We start from the raw sequence: 15,682 nt of genomic DNA, 5'->3' as shown, positions 1-15,682 counted from the left end.
AAAAGTAAATGCACAAAAAAACGTTGTCATGGTCAGGCATGCTGATCACTGCCTGTAGGCTTGGTAACCACAGTGTCCACACTCGAGGCCCTGAGATGTCCCTACAAGCTGAAGATGTCACAGGAGCACATAGAGACAGCACATCCTGGGGACCATTCTACCACCTGTCCTCTCCAAACCTGCCATTCCCATCTGGACCAGCAGTCACCACACGACCTTGACTCCACCCACAGGGGCTCAGCTGAGTCCCTGGTTGGCTAACTAGTATGTAGACTGAGTGACAAGCTGCATGGGAGAACCTGTGAACTGCAGCATCAGGGCCTCGATGGTGCTATGGCCCTGCTCCCAACCCCATGGTGGCTGAACGTCCTCAACTAGACAACTGGCAGAACAGACGCATCAATGACTCTGGCAGGAGCTCTCATGAGAAATCCTGTAAATTATAGCTCTTGCACTCCACTCAGAGACCCCCAAGGGCTGTATCTGAAGGAAGCCCTTGCCCAGGACACACCCAGGCCATGGTCCCTACAGTCCTGTGCCACAGCCAAACTACAACACTGTCAGGACGAGAGTATGAGCTAGTTCACAAAATACAAGCCTAGATATACACCATTGATTATAAACACCCAATTAAGATTTAAAATTCCTTAGTCGGTAGGAGGCTCCCTAATGCTGATGCCTTGGATGGCACGTGCATGAGAGTGACCAAGGGGCAGCTGTCCCTCTGTCCTGCCTGCCCCGGGCCCCCCATGTGCTGGACCTCAGATCTGATGAGTACGACTGTTGGCTTTCTCACTCATTTTGTTCAACTTTCCAAGGAATGCATTTGAGGAAGTCATCATAGACCCAAGCATGTTATGATGCACTGGTTAATTTAGCAAGGCCAGCTGGGCAGTTCAGTGAGTGAGTCAATGACCTCAATCTCCTCCAGTGGCCTGCGGGTTCCACATCCCATCCACTGAGGAAGAGGAACACGCAGTCACTCTTGGAGGGGGACCCCATGTGCCACTGAGGACAACCAAACAAGCCACCTCTAGAAAGTTTGGTAAGTAATTGCTGAATTGAGAGTAGAGGAACACTTACCTTCCTCAACGGTCCGCAGGGCCAGCGCTCACTCAGGGCAACACCTCTTCTGGGAATCCCTGGGACCTCAGTCTTGCAGGGAGAGGTAGGTCTTCGAGTCTGGGCCAACGAAGAGCCTTGCGCTGCAGCTCCACCTGAGAAGTGCACAGAAACATATATGTGTTTGAGCAGTGCACCCAAGTCCTTGGACAATTAATCCATCACATCCTCTCCTTGTATGTTGCCTACTTCTGTCCCTGATATATGACAGAGGGCTTGTGTGATGCCATGTGTGTGGGTCAGTGTGCAAATATGCTGCATGTGTTCACGGGCAGAGGCCTCCTCCTCTGAATCAGTGAGCCTTGGGCACTGACCACTAGTCGCAATCCCTGCCTGCCGTCGAAGGAAGACCCATTCCTTCAACAAACGTAAGGTAACTTTTTGACCCACAGGGGCTCCAAACATGTGCCAGCACCCCCTCTACCATATCCACTCCTTCTGTGCTGAAGGCTACACCTCTCCTCACAGCACTCTGATGATGGTGTGGGGAAAGCCACCCTGAACACTGGGTCCCAGAGCATGCTCACATGTGATCTGTACTTGATGTGAACACAGTGACTGAAGAGAAAATGACCACTGACAGCGTACCTGGTGTGGGGAGTACACCAATGACTAAGGCCCAAGTACAGAGAGAGGGATCAAATGACTTCAGCCAAGGGTTTGTGGACAATAAGCTAAAAGCCCTCCATGGACCAACGTGAGCCGAGAGAAACATTGGGGTCTTCACCTGCCAGGACTCAGGAGGCTGGCACAATGGAAACCAGGCCATGTTTGCACCGAGACCACCATTCCCACAGAGAGGAATTCAGGGCTCTGACATTTGGAAAACAATCAAATATTAAGGATTTCCTGTTGAAGGCAGCCTTCTCACAGCTGTATGGCAAGTCCCCCGAAAGTGGGCCACCCTGGCCAGCTGTGACCAGCAGGGAGCAGTGTGGTAAAGATTTCAACATTGCATATGGCGGCCCCATGAGATTCAAGGTTATGACGTCTCTCTACAGTAGCTCTGCCCTTGACCTCACAGTGCTCCAATGCACCATTCGAGAAGACAGGAGGAAGAAATCGCAATGCATGATGTTTCCCAAGGCAGAAACCTGTTCACAACTATGTGCTGGAGATCCTGGCTCTCACCAGCTAGCATCAAATTATCAATCTCAATCCCTCTGCAGGACACGGCACCCACCTGAGCCAAGTGAAAACCACCCTCCTGACCAGCACTTTGATCTGACTAACCACCTACCAGGGTGAAAGAGGACAAGAGTTCTGGCTAGCGACTCCAATCGGATATGGGCGTTGGGGGCACTGGAACACACCAAAAATACTAGAGATAAACTCACAGATGCCACTTTTATGGCACTGAATCAGTAAGGGAACCAAAGTCAGGACAATATCATAGGCAAGAACAACGCAGCTTTTTCTGAGTGCCACCAACACCCATGCAGTCCACCCCATCACAACCCTGAGAGGTTCCTATGAGCTGATGATGGATGATGCCAGTAGAAACAATAAGAGAGTACCACCCATGGAAGCCCTGGAACCACAGGGTGACCAGTCCTCTCCAGGCTATCAGTCACCACTCTGTCTTCACTTCAGACCTAGGTCCACAGCACAGTCTCTGGGTATCCATGTTGGGAGAGCAGCTGAATTTGAGGAGCTGTCAACTGCATGCTGGGGCCTATGAGCTCCCTGTCCCTGCCCACATTCCCAACCTAGTGACAATTTCTGCACTGAGACAAAAGTCAAGAACAGGTTCCCAAAACTGCCAGCCCTAGGACTCTAATCAGAAGTCACAGAAGCTTTGTCTCTTTGCCTCCTCACTCAAAGATCCAAGACCTGTGTGTCCACCAAGAACGTGGTCAGAATGCTCCCAGGCCATGGACTCAATGCCACAGCCACGGCGTACCCACACACCTATGTTGCAACTAAAATGTGTGCTACTTAAGAAAACAGAATGACTGCCCACTCACCCATATACCATCCATATTAAAACACCTAATAATGCAGTGAAAATACAGACAGTAAGTGAGGAGGCTCCTGGGTGGAGTGTGCATGAGTGTGAGTGGGGGGCACCTGTCCCCCTGTCCTCAGGGGGGCGTCTGCCCTGGCCCTCCACGTGCTGGACCTCAGATCCGATGAGAACGACGGCTGGAGTTCTCACTCATTTTGTTCAGCTTTTCCAAGGAATGCATTTTGAGGAACTCCTCATGGATCCGAGCACGTTCTAGGATCCAGGACGTTGTTAGCAAGTCTGGCAGGGTGGCTCACTTAGTTAGATCTTGACCTCAGCGTCCTACACTGGGCTGAAGCATGCAGATCCCAGCCACTGACAAAGAGGGACAATCAGTCCACTCTTTAGCAAAAACCACGTGCCACTGGGTGACATATGGACAGGCAGCCACAGTTAGGTCTGTGAAATCCTATTGCAAGTAGGAGAAACTAAGTCAGAGGCAATCTTACCTTCTGAAGGGATCCACATGCATGGTGCACACCTGGGGCCACACTCCCTCCAGGACTCCCGAGCACCTCTGGCCATCAAAGGAAAATAGGTCGTCTCTTCCTGGCTGGCGGTGAGCTTGCACGGCCACCCCACCTGAGAAGTATAGAGAAATCACATGCACATTTGAGAAATGTACTCAGCAACTAACACACTGAACATACAGACAATAATTCAAACAACTTTATAAGCTGAGGCCCTGGGTGGAACGTGCATGAGAATAACAAAGTGGCAGATGTCCCCCCCCGTCTCTTGCCTGCCCTGGCCCTCCATGTGCTGGACCTCAGATCCGATGAGAACGACGGTTGGAGTTCTCACTCATTTTGTTCAGCTTTTCCAAGGAATGCATTTTGAGGGACTCATCATCGATCCGAGCATGCTCTGGGATGAAGGCCATGTTTTACCAAGGCTGGCTGAGTGGCTCACCTAGTGAGCCAGTGACCTCAGTATCCCACACCTGCCTGGAGCACCCAGATCCCAGCCACTGAGTGGGAGGGACAGTCCATACACTTAGAGAGCAAAACTCCACAATGTTGAAAACACGTGGACAGGCTACCACAGGTAGGTGTATGAAATCCTAATGCAGGTCAGAAAAGAGAGGTTAAAGAAATGCTTACCTTCCTGACCAGTCTGCAGGCACGGTGTGCCCAGGGTCATACTCTCGGGATTCCCACACCGCTTCGGCCATCGAAGGAAAGCAGGTCGTCTCTTCAGGGCTGATGGCGAACCTTGCACATCCACCCCAGCTGGAAAAGTGTAGAGAAATCATATGAACATATGAGAAACTCTCCTAGACTGTCAGGTTAACATGACCATTACACCGACCTTTCCCCCAGGTAAGCCTCGCACCTGTCTGTCATGCACCTCTGCCCCTTAGCAGTGACCATAGGTATGACACCATGAGGCAGGTAGTTATACAGGTGTGTGTGTGTGTGCGCGTTCCTAACCTGGGACAGATTTCCAGCCTCACACCTGCTTCTGAACAACAAGACATGAGTCCTTTAAAGATAGGATCTAACTCTGACCTCAAGAGACTAGAAGTTGTTTGTATATGGGCTCCTCTGCAGCTGCTCCTCATCCGCAAATCACAGCCATTTTGGCACAGCCCCTCCTGACGGTGAGTTTGAAGTCACCCTACACATTGTCTCCCTGCAGCCTCTGCATGTGTACTTCTCCAATAGAAACCCGACCACAGAAACAATGAACCAGCACAGTAAAGGCTGGCAAGTTAGGAGGAACAGGGCCCAAGTTACCCTTGTGAATCTTAAATGACTTCTGGCCAGGCACCTGTTCCTCCTAACTCACTCAAACTCCCTCAGCAGAACAAAAGGAAACTGGAGGAGCATCTGGGGTCTTTACTCACCATGACCCTGAAACACAGAAGGGAGTTGTCACCGGTCCGCACAGATTCCGTGATGCAGGGAAATTCAGGACAGCAGGCTCAGCAGGTCTCCTTGGAACTCAGTGACACCCCAGTTCTCCAGAAGCCTGAGAATCTAGATCCCAGCCAGTGAACAAGTGGAACGGTCCGTCCGCTGTTGGAGTGAAGCTGTCACATACCACTGGAGACACACCTATAGTCTTTCTAGCAGGACTATGAAGACTTCAAGTGAATGGCAGAAACCGGGGCCAAGGGATGCTTACTTGGTGAGCAACGGAAGGGCATGGTGCACACCCAGGACCATATTTATTTTCCAGAATGTCCAAACAGCTGCAGTCATTAAATAACAGAAAAGTCTTCTTTTGTTGGCCAACAGAAAGCCTTGCTTGTCATGTCCACCAGCCGTTCAGTTTGGAGAAATCATGCATGCATGAGAAAGTTACTTCAGGGCAGGCTCTGTTACAGTCAGTCATGGACAATCCCTCCCTTGCGCCAGTTATTTTACGAAGTTCAGGTCCCAAAGAAAACTGTGACGGGAACAGGGCAAGTTCCCATTCAGACATCTTGGCGTCTGTCCAACCTCTGGGCTACATTACACTGACTTCTAACAAAGTTCAATTACACCTCGTCAAAGTAACATCTTCTTGACTGGAACCAGAAGCTTCATGAAATACAGTCAAATATGTGAACAGTCTTTTGAAGTATCTTCAAGGAACACAGTCTTACACGTTTTAATTTTTTATCAATTGCAACATGGGATTCAACATATTCCCATTCCTTATCATGTTTATATTACAAAGGATAAATGAACAGACACAGTTCATCATGAAAACAGTAAGAATGTAAAGAGTAAATATCTCAATCACAAGTAGTTAACAAAAAAGTAAGTTTACTTTATCAGTATTTACATATGATGTGTCTTATGGACACTTGTTTATTAACACAAAATACAACCTGCTGACATATACACAAAATATTTCAAATTACTGTCTCTTATAAGGACTTATTTTCGTAATATATGATGAATGATGAACTTTCAACAAGAACAACCCAATTAAAAAACTTTTCATCATAGCCAAGCAACCCTCAACAAGATCAACAAGTTATTTCTCAGCAAAAAAGAAAAACCAGAATGCAAAAGGACAACATACCAGAAGTTCTGAAACAAAATGCAGTTCAACCAGGAGTAATTCTTTATTTGACAGAAATTCCCTGTAAAGATGGACATGAAATTAAGACAGTCTCAGATTAACAAACCTGAGAATGATGTTTGAAAGCAGACTTGCACAACAACAAAGGTGAGAGAGAAGAATCTCTGAAGCTGTAAAAAGTGAAAGAAATGTACACCCGAAGAGAAAAGAAATGGTGGAACCTACCTCAGAAAAACTTTAAAAAATGGTCTTTAATGTCAAAATAAGTGTAAGAATAAAATACCTAAAGACTAAAATGATGTTTTTTTAGATTGTGCTGAATCTATACACAGACCTGAGGTAACTGACAATTTCACAACTTCAGACCTTTGATCCATGAACATGGTATACGACTGCATTTACTTAGGTCTTTGATAACTTACGTCAGTGTTTTGCAGTTTTCACCAGAGAGAGTACATGTTTTATTAGATTTACACTGAAGGAACTCATTTTTGTGCTCATATGAATGGTATTGTTCTAAAGTCAAATTGATACCTGCTAGAACACAGTAATATGGTTGATTTTTACATATTGACCCTGTATCTTCTAAACTTGCTAAACCAAGCTTGTAGGTCTAGGATTGTTTATTATAAATTTTGGGGAATTTGTAACATAGTCTGTGAGGGAAACACTTTTTGCAAAAACAATGTTGTGTCTTCCTTTCTCATCTTTATGCTTTTTATTTCTTTTTCTTGCACTATTGCATGGGTTATGCTTTGCATAACAATTTAAATAAAAGTTAGACAGGACTTTGTTGTTTTGTTTGTAAACTTGGAAGAAACTATGTTTAAAAGTACACTGGGTTATGAGCTTTTAATTCTTACCATGTACACTATAGATATTGTATGGCAGCATACTTCTATACATTGAGACATAAGCCACCCAACAGAAATCTTCATTTTTTTGCTAACACAGGCAAATATGCAAATATGCAAATACACATTTGTATGGTCACTTTTCATTAGATAAAAATATGTTCTAATGTTCCTGTCCTTCATATTCTCTGTCAAGTATGTTTTAAACATTAAACTTACTGGGATGACATTGGGTCATAAGATTATATAAGTTTCAATTGTACATTTCTATGACTCTTTAAAATTAAATCGGCCATTTTAAATGGTGGATATTCTAGAGTCCCTTTCAGCATCTCCTTTCCTCACTGATGTTACAGTTAGTCTTCATGGCTATTTTATTACCATTTGAGCTAATCTCAATGGCCTTGCCATGTCCTAGAGCAACAGATTGCAGAGATTTTAATTAATTAATGAATTAAGTGACTGAATTGAGTAAAACACTACTTGAAGGAAGTCTGGGACCAGAACTCTGTCAAGAGAAAAACTGAATTCATCTATTCCTAAAATGTTAAACACCAATCCGCAGGTGACAAGACCTTCTACATAAGGTTGGCAAAGAATATACACCACTGTTCTTGTTGATGGATGTTTCCATTTTAACAACAATTAATGACTTCATACATGAAATTCATTCCCTCTCCATTTAATAGGTTTGTGAGGCCAACACAATATAAATGTTGAACAGTGTTATTTTTCAGAAAAAAAATTAAATATTTTCTCATTCTTCATCATTTAAAATCTTCATAACCTTAGAATGATCTCATAATTTAACATACAATTTTCCACACCCAAAGAGCTAATTAAATGCAAATCTTAAGGATGCAAAAAGAAGCAATGATCTATAATGATGTAATGGATCTGATCAAGAGGATCCAAATATGATGCCCTGAAATATGGGTCAACATTCTGACACCATTGTAATTCATTGCAGGGGTGTCCAGTCCATGGTCCCAAGGGCTGCGTTTGGCCAAGGGTGACTATGAATGTGGTCTAACACAGAATTGTAAATTTACTCATAACCTCTTTTTTGTTCATCAGTTTTCATTAGTGTTTGTTTTACATTTCTCTCAAGACGACTCTTCTTTTTCGAACGTAGACCAGAGATGCCCAGAGGAAATGTAGCTTATTCTTGCTAAAGCATATCACAGTGAAATATGGAATTGTAAAAAAAAAAAACCCCAATTTTTCAAAGCTGTACATATGTCTGTCTACCCCAAACGCATACACAATTCAGAAATGAGGATGAAGACACTCACCATGCAAGTGACCCACTGATGAAGACACATCTCCTCCAGGAAATGACGACAGGAACACAGAGCCCTCGGGAGGCTGCATGGAGCCCAAGGCAGACATCGACGTCAAAGGGTCTTGGTGTAGCTCCTCACCTCTGCTTTCTCAAGTGGGGGACCTTGCTCAGCCCTTCCGTCTCAGAAAAAATGAGAGAACAGAAGCAAAGATATAAGGTCAGAATACAGTCCACAGGAGAAATAACACAGCACAAAGATTGGTTCCACTGTCTATACATAACATAGGCTTGCTGGGTTCCACTCCCTATAGCCAGCCCAACATGAACTGAGACTTTTGGCATCCATCACAATCCCCTGTCTCCTTCCTCATTCAGTATTTCCACACACTCACTGATGATTCCATAATGTGTTTCCTGTATACATGTATCTTCTACAACTCTCTGTGCAGAGGAAGTGGCCTTAAGCAACTCCTGGGTCACTGCACACACCTGGGGACGCACATGGCCTCACTACCTGGGACACTACAGGTGACGCTGCCAAGGAGAGGTCACCAGAGCCAGTCTCTCCCTGGTCCTGGCTGAGGGCCACTCATCTGGATGTCAGACTAACATCTGGAACGAGTCCCTCAGCATCCTCAGACAACTGTGCGCATCCTTAATCTAGAGACAGGAACCTGCCACCACACACGCACAGCCACAGCCAGGATCCTGGGGTGCAGGCTGACTGGCTACTGCCTTCTGAAGGACCAGTGGACATTCTAAGTGCCGACTTCAAAAAGAGAACTTTCTTTAATAAAAGAAAGAATCAATAGTGGGGATTCTTTTAACCAAGCAAGCATATGTGCACTGCTGGGGGGGAAGAATCTACCACAAAATACTCTCCACTGAGCCTTGAAAGACCAAGCCTGAAGTTTCAACTACCAACATCACTGGCTACAACACACACAAGCCATTTTAAAAGCACCCAACAGTTGCTTACCTCTTTCCTGGAGTACGGGAGTGGGTCTAGCCTTTGACCTGCAGCAAAACAGCAAGGAATGTAAATCAGATGAGAAAATACGGGGCATTCATTTAAGAGTAAAGTACAGGAGTTGGTTCTGTTTTACTTATTCATCATACATGCAACCCCACACTTCCAGTCTTGCCACGTGAATGCAGTGGCTTGTTTCTTTATCACCTTTGGCATTACAGCACTTATCTCTCCTCCATGTTCTTCACTTTATTATAGTCAGTAATAATTTCTACCACACCATGCAAAGTAGGGATGTAGCAAGTTTATCTTTGAATGAGAAACCCTATAGTTGTGTTCCATCAAATAAAGACTTGATCAGAATGTTCTGGGATGGGGGAAAGGGAGGACATACAGAGATAGGGGTGCTGTGAGACATATGTTGCACAGGAACTTTGAAAATGTATTACAGACAGCATATACACATGCTGGGGGAACAACAGCAAGAATACAAACATAGGCAAGAGAGTTTTATTAGATAAATAGAAATGATAAAAAAAAAAGAAAGCATGTATTAGAGGAGCCAGAAATACGAGGAATCAGATAAAGGAAGCATGATGTTTCTTAAAACTTCACGTATATTCATTCCCTTTATTATCGTTCACCAAAGTCCTGAAATAATTCAGTTTTCATGTCTTAGTGCTATGGAAAGTTTCTTCAGTGATATTAACATATTTGAAAACTGGCCCTGACCAGTGTGGTTCAGTTGGTTGGAGCAGCATCCCAACAACTAAAAATTTCTGGGTTTGATTCCTGGTCAGGACATTTACACTTTCAATCCCCAGTCAGGGCAACGGATCCATATTTCCTTCTCTCTGCCTTCTTCTCTGGAATCAATAAAAATGTCCTCAGGTGAGCATTAAAATATGTGTGTACATGTTCGAAGACTAAAGGCTACCTTTGTTTCAGAGAATGTAAATCAAATTGGGTCTGATGTTTCCCCACAAATGAAGGTTCACCAACTTTTGTCTGAGATGCTACAGAAATGAGTGTTATTCTCAGTGCCTCCCATCAGTGACAGCAGATGTCACATCACTATGGAACTTTCACCTCTTAATTCACGAAGTGGCTGCCAGGTTCTCCATGTGGAGTTGTTTCCTCTATATAATTGGGAAGTGTGTTATGAAACAGAAAGCTAAAGACCAAAAAAATAACGTTTCTCCTCGAATTTTCTTCCAGAGGTTGTAGCATCCTATGATGGTTCCTGTTGAAGCAACTACTATTATTGCTAAATGATGATTACTAGTATCCTATATTTTGTTCATTTTCTGTAATAAAGAACTACACTTTTTCCTATTTATCCATTTTTATCCTATTGACCCATTCATTCATTCATTCATTCATTCACATATTAGTTTAACCACATTATAAACATCTTACCACCATTAATGGTTGCCTTGTCCTTGTAGAGATACACAGCCAAATTCTATCTGAGTCAAAGTCAGCAGGGTGTCCCTCATGCCTCTGTGACAGACTTCAGCCTTACTTCGCTGCTGTTTCCTGTTCTCATCTTCCTCCTCCAGGATTGTCAACATTCCAGAGCTCAGATGTGAGTGTCTTGTATACTCCGTGTACCTCCGAACACCAGGAAATAAAAGGGAGAGGTTAGAAGAGCACAGCACACCTTACGTTATACACCAGTCAAGTTTCTAAACACGTTTTAGCCACTGTTGTGTCAGACTCAAAAACTTATGTCCTAAATTCCCTGCTTGTTATTATTTTGACCAATGTTTCAGCTGCTAGATCATAATTATTCATTGTACTTTGTAAGACACAAGGTGTTATGTTTAGAAACTGTTAGAATCAGTTGAGAGAACTGAAACTGGGGGAAATGAACTCACAGTGGAAGACATTCAAAGCGGGTAGGTAGATAGTTTAGAATCCAGACCATGCCATCATAAATTACAATTAGAAACAATATCCTAATAGATTCTGATATTCACATTTACATTGTTTATGGATTTCCTGTTCACTGAGATCCTCATGGACTTTTCCCTGCGGTCTTCAGCACGTGTCTGGGTATTGACTGGCACTGGTCTTGTTTCAAGGTCGGTCCTTTCCATTCAGTGACACCCCCCTAATTGGCCATTTCTCTTAACTTTGATCTGTTTTTCCACAGCACTCCAGTGCTCTGTGATGTGGTTCCTGCTGAGAAGCACAGTGGCCTGTATCCTAAGCATGGGCGCCCTGTATTTCTGGAGGTTATCTTTGCAGGTTGATACCACAAATTTTCCCACAAATCAGTGTCCTCTTCATGCCTCTTTCCTATCTCAATACTTACACATTTTAACCTGAGGAATTATACTGAGAAGTCTCAAGAATGATCCTAAGTCAAAGGGAGAATAACTATGACACCTCAGACATGTGCATTAGTCCCCCAAAATTAGTGCTCCATTAATTTAGCAAACTAGAAGTATTTTTAATTGTTACCTCTCAAAGGTGGTGAAACTATGCGGGTTTTTAAATAAGCTGTGAAGAATCAGATGAATTACATAATCAAACTCAACCTCAAAATGGCCTCTATTTATTGTTTAAAAAAGGAAGAGCCACCCTGGCACGGTTACTGTTAATATCAAATGAGATAATCCATGAAAAAGTGTTTATCTCTCAGTGTGTGCTACGTATCCTAAAAATTCATCAAGTGCCACACAGAACTAAAATACATGTATTTGAAACCATGCACAACACAACACCCACACAAATGAACCCATCAAATAATGGTCAGAACTCACTATCATTTTTTATATTCTTCCCATAAAATTAGTTTATTGACCATATCTGAAGCACAAACATAGATCATTTCACATGAAATACAGTATTAATGCCTAAAACAGAGTTAGTAATCCAGTAACTGGTGAAAAAATGAACTTTTCAAAAAACCTAGATTTTCATAACAATTAATTGGAACATACATTACTATATATAATTAAACACAACCCAATTGGCTAAATGGATCACAAATACCCCAAGCATTAGGACTTGATAACACGATACTTCTAATTTTACAAGTATAACTAAGGCTGCAACGAGGACTCTTGGGTTTACAAACATCTTTGAAAACTACCTATGACATCTTCTAGGTAAATTTCTAAAAAACTAAAATTGTTAGTCAAAATGTGCTGATTTCCATCTAATACGTATCTTTCACTTTCTTGTGCAAAGATTTTTCATGTATAAGGAGTCCAAAATTCTCCACTTATTGTACCTCTTAATCTGATAGGTGAAAAAGGCAAACTGTTGATTTGTTTTACTGTGTGAGAGTGTACACACATTTAATTCGTATTTTTCATGATAATTATTCTATGTGCTCTTGGCCATGCACATTACTTTCCTGTTAAGAATTCATATATATGGGCTTTCCTGATTTTAGACTGGGATGCTTTTATTTTTTAAAATTAATTTGAGTTAGCCTTTCACAGACTATTAACACTAAATTTGTCAAAGAGTTTCAAGGAACCATACATATATATTTTTAATAGACTATAAAATACAGGGTAGCCCCAATTTAACTTTCTGTTGTTGTGTTGTAGATTCTTTCTCTCCACTGAACCCACCAATGCAGCTAACCAACAAACAAGAGCCATTGTGGAAATTAGTTTACTTAAAGATTGTGTCAATTGGCTATGTTCATATATACAAGAGCGAATTGAAGTAGGTTACTGTTATAGTTCTTCAAGTGGAAAATACTACATTAATAAATAACAATGCAAGAATAAACTCAGTGTTTTGTATACTCACAACTATGAACCTAGTTTTTCTCACACCTGTATTGTTGACTCTTAAATTTTGATAAATGAGGTTAAATTACACCCTTAGAAGAATAAACCAATCCTATTCTGAGATGCTGAACCAATGGCAAAAGCTCAGATGAAGTCCAGGCAGACCGAAGTCGGTGCCCAAGGAGAGTGGACAGCGGCAAAAAGGTGGAGAGAGAACCTTTCGATTGAAACTGTGGCCTAGGAAAAAAGGAGAGGCAGGATTTTGGGAATTAACTTGGGCACCTTACAGGTTGGAAGGTGGCAGAAATGTTACCATCTAGTGGTTATAACTGGAGAGGGCTCGTATCACCCCAATCACTTACACGGTATGATTTTACATGACTTAGGTTACGCTGGCTACTAGTACTCATTTATAGCATTCTCTTATGAAAGAAAGTAAGGAGCTATAATGAATCTTCATAAAAATAATATGGGGAAATGAGACTCAGATATTTTTACCACGTGACTGAGTTAATTTCTCTTTCAGCCAGTGCTCTAGGGTTCAGGGACTGGTAGGTTTCACGCCCATAGCGTGTGTTGTAATTAAGTTTTACTGAAACACACACAGTCAGACTCATCCCAATGCACACTGTGTGTGGCAGCTTCCACACAGTAAGAGCAGAGCACACCAGCTATAACACAGATCACAAATTCGGAAAGACTGGGACTGCCTGTCATCTGGCCCTTCACTGGAAAGGTCTGCCAATCCATGGTCTAGTCTAACAGGCTGTGGAGATATAATTATATGCCAGTAAAAACAAGTTTTAAATACAGAATCTAGCAGGACTGAAAATGCACCATCTTCGTATTTAATCCAAATTTTCTCATGAGGCTGACATAAAATGGAGGCAGATCTATTTTTATCAATTCAGCTATACTAATAAGAACAGAGTTTGTGCTGAGAGAGGGGTCCAGAGTCCTCACTATCCCCTTTACCCCTCCCTTCCATTCATCATGAACCCAGAGACCACTGCCACCACTGTGGGGCAAAGCCCTTGTTTTGCCATTGTCACCCTCCTTTCACGTGCATGTCTAACAGCAGAAGCGATGAATAGACAAATGGGTCATACGATGAATGATGGATGGATAAGTTGGTGGTGGACAGGTAGAGATACACACACACAATATGAAGGCAAACTGACAGATGGAAGAGAAAAGTTAACTTTCTCAGAACTGAGTGCTTCTGTCTCCCCTGACAGATATCTGACACGTACAGTGGAAGACTGTTTCTGGGTTTCTAAGATTATAGGACAGCAGATGTCTCGGTGATGGTGCACATTAGAGAGACACTGCCACACGCAGAAGTCATGTCACAGTGGAATAACACACCTTTCAAACCACACAGATACAATTATAAAAGACTACATGCATCTGCCCAAAATTCAGAGGTCGTCAGTAAAACTAGGTGCTTGTAACAAAATAAAAACATGCTATTTCAAGAGCTGGATCGATTCTGTGTGACTCACGGGAAATATTCACAACACAGCACATTCGCCTAAGATTCCCCCATCCCTATGCTTTGAAAATAATGGCAGTGTTGTCAAATAAATGAAATGTTATTACTATCATTAACTCACATCATATTTCTAAAGTGTCTTTTCTCTGTACCATTACCTCTGTAATTACACTTACTGTTTACTATAAATGCCCATAAAAGCTAAACTAGCCACCTAAAAACATGTGATGGTTATTTCTGTATATCTCTTGGGGGAAGACAAGAATATAAACAATTCCCTGTCAAAGGAGCCCATTTTATCAAAACTGTGAAACAGACACACAGAGCAAGACATAAAACAAGCCTTTGACTTCTTCATAACTGCTTTCTTAAAGCCTCTATGGAATCTGGTTCAGCTAACTAAAACTTCTTTCCGCTATTTTGTATACCAACTAATCAAAGAAATAAATGGTTAGATTCAATAAAGAGTGGAAAACCATGGGACATTATCTTGGAAGTAAAAGTAGGGAAGAAAGAAGGCAAACCACAGTTCTGTGTTCAGTAACACCACCCCTCAATAAAAAAGACACTATCAGATAAAGGGAAATTAAGAACCATTACCATTAGTCATCCTGGTGCATAAAAGTCCTCCGGGAAGACAAACAATCATTACCAGGAGGAAACATGTATCTTCAGAATAGGATGAACAGCAATGAAACTCATTAGTATTTTAAGTACCTGCGAAATACTTTTCCACCTTAAATTCTTTAAAATAATAGGTACTTGAAACAATTATACCACTGGCTGCAAAAAACCCCTACGTATAGTATATATAGATATGATACACAGGATGGGGGGCACAGGGTAGGTTTAGTCATCCATATGGAAAACCGCACAGGATTATTATGGTAACTTTAACAACTGCCTCATACCCACGATGACTGCGCACCTACTTCTGCCCCACCCCTGTATATGGCAATTCTATCATCAAATGGGGTAGAGTGGGAAAATGGATATACATAGTTCAAAGATTCTTACACTTAGTGATACAGTCTTTAGTCTTAAAACATAAACTAAATATGAATATTTTCATCACTAGAACCCCCACCAAAATGCAAAGAGGTAGACTTAGAAAGGTAAAGATAAAAAAAATTGTACAATTAACTAGAAGGCAGAAAAAAAAACAACAAAAC

General features: G+C 42.4%; 1 long non-coding RNA gene and 4 other non-coding genes across 5 annotated transcripts; all 5 read right to left on the bottom strand.

Annotated features, from left to right (window-relative positions):
- Positions 1 to 756: 756 nt before the first annotated feature.
- LOC119039894 (small nucleolar RNA SNORD116) lies at positions 757 to 848 on the bottom strand. The gene has a single exon (XR_005080736.1). It is a non-coding gene; the product is annotated as a small nucleolar RNA SNORD116 (small nucleolar RNA).
- A 332-nt stretch (positions 849 to 1,180) lies between these two features.
- On the bottom strand, positions 1,181 to 4,342 carry LOC119039857 (uncharacterized). The gene is made up of 3 exons (XR_005080708.2): positions 4,234 to 4,342; positions 3,580 to 3,712; positions 1,181 to 1,217 (listed from the first exon to the last, which is right to left on the bottom strand). It is a non-coding gene; the product is annotated as an uncharacterized LOC119039857 (long non-coding RNA).
- LOC119039895 (small nucleolar RNA SNORD116) lies at positions 3,241 to 3,334 on the bottom strand. Its single transcript, XR_005080737.2, has one exon. It is a non-coding gene; the product is annotated as a small nucleolar RNA SNORD116 (small nucleolar RNA).
- On the bottom strand, positions 3,895 to 3,988 carry LOC119039890 (small nucleolar RNA SNORD116). Its single transcript, XR_005080732.1, has one exon. It is a non-coding gene; the product is annotated as a small nucleolar RNA SNORD116 (small nucleolar RNA).
- A 4,540-nt stretch (positions 4,343 to 8,882) lies between the features above and the next one.
- On the bottom strand, positions 8,883 to 8,949 carry LOC119039902 (small nucleolar RNA SNORD109A). The gene has a single exon (XR_005080743.2). It is a non-coding gene; the product is annotated as a small nucleolar RNA SNORD109A (small nucleolar RNA).
- Positions 8,950 to 15,682: the final 6,733 nt, after the last annotated feature.

Source organism: Artibeus jamaicensis, unplaced genomic scaffold (assembly GCF_021234435.1).
Source record: "Artibeus jamaicensis isolate MK-2021 breed Jamaican fruit bat unplaced genomic scaffold, CSHL_Jam_final scaffold_612, whole genome shotgun sequence".
NCBI lineage: Eukaryota > Metazoa > Chordata > Mammalia > Chiroptera > Phyllostomidae > Artibeus > Artibeus jamaicensis.
This window is presented reverse-complemented; position numbering and strand designations above follow the sequence as displayed.